General features: G+C 35.1%; 1 pseudogene; it reads right to left on the reverse strand.

Annotated features, from left to right (window-relative positions):
• Positions 1 to 3252: 3252 nt before the first annotated feature.
• Positions 3253 to 3350, reverse strand: LOC112913347 (U2 spliceosomal RNA; annotated as a pseudogene).
• Positions 3351 to 3640: the final 290 nt, after the last annotated feature.

Consider the following 3640-nt stretch of genomic DNA (forward strand, 5'->3'; position numbering starts at 1 on the left):
ATCAATGAAATTGAAGATACTTGAAATATATGGCTGAGAATTTTCTAAAATTAACAAAGGATGCCAAATTATAGATCTAAGAAACTTAGGGAACACCAAGTAGGAATACAAAACAAAATCAATCAAAAAACGAAAATGTAGAAAATGTAGACACATTGTACTCAAGCTTCTGAAAACCAAAGATGAAGAGAAAATCTTAAGTGTAGTATAAGAGTAAAAAGATACATTACATAAAGTGAAACAAAGATAAAAATTAAAAGAGACTCCTTATCAGAATTCCATAGGGCAGAAGACAATGAAATTATATCTAAAGCACTGAAAACAAATGTCATCCCAGAATTCTATACCCAGCAGACATTATTGTTCAAAAATAAAAAAGAATTAAGGACTTTTTCAGACAAATAAAGCCTGAGAGAATTCATTACCTGTGAATCTGTTTTATAAAATATGTTACTGGAAGTTCCTTAAGCAGAAGAATCTGATTCCAGATAAAAACTTGGCTCTCTGTGAAGAAATGAAAAGCACTAGAAATGGCATTAGCGGGGATCCCTGGGTGGCTCAGTGGTTTAGCGCCTGTCTTTGGCCCAGGGCGCGATCCTGGAGTCCCAGGATGGAGTCCCACGTCGGGCTCCTGGCATGGAGTCTGCTTCTCCCTCCTCCTGTGTCTCTGCCTCTCTCTCTCTCTCTCTCTCTCTGTCTGTCTATCATAAATAAATAAATAAATCTTAAAAAAAAAAGAAATGGCATTAGTGAACATAAGTATCAAGTTCTTTTTCTTCACTTTACATTACTCTGAAAGATAACTTATTGTCTAAATCAAGTTGTAATGTGTTTATTTATGAAAAACATAGAGGAGTAAAATGTATGAAACAATAGCAAGAAGGAGAGAGGAATTAGAAAATACGTTTGTAACTTCCTTGCATGCCATGTGAAGTGGTATAATATATTTTGAATACAATATAAATTCTAGAGCAACCATTAACAGTTATTTTAAAAGAGACATAAAAATATCTCATATTTAATTTGTAATATGATAAATGTCAGTAGCTCTATCTCAGCTTTTGGTGTTTCTCATTAATTTTTAGGAATGTAACTTTTGGTCCTCAGACCAAAAAGGTTTAAAGTTCCTGATGCAGCATCTTGGAGGTCTTGGTAAGGAATTTGAGTTTTATTCTACGTGTGATTTGAGATTAGAAACTATCTGAGAGTTTCAAACAAAGAAATAAGATCTAGATTTACATTATAAGAACAGATGTGGAGAATGGGTTTTATGTCGGAGGAACAGAATTAGAAGACTAGTCAGGAGGCTACCATGGTCATCAGGCCACATGTGGTGGTGGTGGGGACAAAAGTGGTAGTGATGGGCAAGAGTGGATGGAATGGGCTGGTTTTTAGATGTTGGGTGGATCACACATATAAGCTTGGGATGAGAGAAAGGACTAATTAACTTAAACTTTAATCAACTTATTAATAAACTTCATTCATTTAAAGTGTTCAACTAGATGAGGGTAGACAGATGTTTACATCTGTGAAACTACCATTAAATACAGAAATATAGAATATTTCTGCCAGTACTAAACAATTCTTTGTACCCCTTCACAGGATTCCTAGATTTTTTTAGTTAAGCAACTGAAAAACTTGCAATTCCCTCTCTCACACTTACTGGGTTGGCACATTGTAATTGCTTGTTTATTCCCAAATATAATGATCTCCTTGGAATAATGACTGTGTATTCCTGCATAGAGTCTGGCACATAATGAGCATGGAATAAATGCTTGATGAATAAGTGAATGTGGATGATTCTCAGTTTTCTGGGATTTCCCATCATATTAAGATGGAATTCTTTCTGACTAGGATACGAAATACCCACTACCATCCCCCAGCTGCCATGTGGGCTGTAAGTTATTGTTTCATTGGCAAGATACCTCTTTCTTGGTCTGAGTCTGGCTTTTTTGAACAGTAGACAATATCTATAAGTGGGTTGGCTGGAACAACAAAGGCATTCTAGGACTGGAGTGATGATAACTGATCAGCAGAGACTTCAGACTCTTGAGCTCTGAGTGTTGACACAAGGAGCCCAGACAACCTTCAAAATATGCTCCATCCATATTTTCTGTAATGTGGTACTGCCTGTGGGAAGAACATCGATGGTGACTTAGACTGTGTATCACGTTCTAAAAATTGATGTGTAACATATATATAATAAAGGACACAATTAATTTTTACACATGTATTCACCTGTGTAACTCTCACTCAAATCAAGACACAGAACATTTCCTATATTCCAGACTCAAAGAGTAAAGAGAGGCAAAGTGAGTGGTCAGTCTGAATTAATGAGAATAGACCGGAATGGAGAGAATTGTAGCTCAAATTTAGTTTCATTTCCATGTATTATATAATAAAAGCAATTTAAATGCCATCTGACATGCCATGTGATGCACTTTCCTGGTATTTGAAGGTAGATTGACTAATCAAATATGTATATTGCAAACCTTCGGGCAAGCACTAAAGAATTTTTTAAGGAGTTATATAACTTTAGTGATTGCCTATATTTAATTATTACATTTCTTGTTCTGTTGAATGGGAATGTATTCAAAACTTATAAAAAATTTTAAACTTTCTCCTCTGAGCTCTTATTTTACTTATACTCTCATTTGCTTAAACAACTAGTTTCACCACAGAGAACAGAAAGAAAAGCTTCAGCACAGACTTGGCTGAATAATTGAAATGTTCAAATTAGTGTGGCCTGAGCTGAAAAGGTCATACAGGTAATAATAAAGAGTTACTTTCTGCATATCTTATCCTAGTCAGTTGCATTACAGATAACTGGTGACTGTGTTTGGAGGACACCACACTGCTTCATTTCAGTACCTTATGGATTCACTCACTAATTTAAAATATGTCAACACTGAGAGGATAGAACAAATTATATGAAAATAATGCATTTCATTTAAAGTCAGATTTACTGAAAGTTAAGGAAGGAAGCAAACCATAGGAGAGTCTCAACTATAGAGAACACATTGAGGGTTGCTGGAGGGGAGGTAGGTGGGATGGTGTAACTGGGTGATGGATATTAAGGAGGGCACATGATGTAAGTAGTACTGGGTGTTATATGAAACTGATGAATCACTAAATTCTACCTTGAAAACTAAGAATATAGTATATGTTAATTAAATTGAATTTAAATTAAAAAAACCCTCTACTCCTGAAACCAATTTTACCCTATATGTTAACTAAAATTTAAAAAAAAACTTGAAATATTTTAAAAAATCTTAAATAGAAAAAAAACTTAAATATACTGATAAGAACAGATACTACACTTGATCTTAGCCAAAAGGTCAAGAAGCAATAAAAATCTTAAACAGAACATTAAAAAAATAAAGGCATAACCCATTTCTCTGGGTGTATACTGTATAAGAGATTGACTTGTATTACATAGCTAATATTCTTCCAATACTTGTATTTATAAGAGGCTTTTAGGGGTGTCTGGGTGGCTTAGGCAGTTGAGCCTCTGATTTGATTTCTGCTAAGGTCATGGTCTCAAGGTTGTGAGATTGAGCTCGGTGTCAGGCTCCATGCTGAGCATGAAGTCCGCTTGGGATTCTCTCTCTCTCCCTTTCTCTGCCTCTCCCCTCTAGTA

Source organism: Vulpes vulpes, chromosome 9 (genome assembly GCF_048418805.1).
Source record: "Vulpes vulpes isolate BD-2025 chromosome 9, VulVul3, whole genome shotgun sequence".
In the NCBI taxonomy this organism is placed as follows: Eukaryota; Metazoa; Chordata; class Mammalia; order Carnivora; family Canidae; genus Vulpes; species Vulpes vulpes.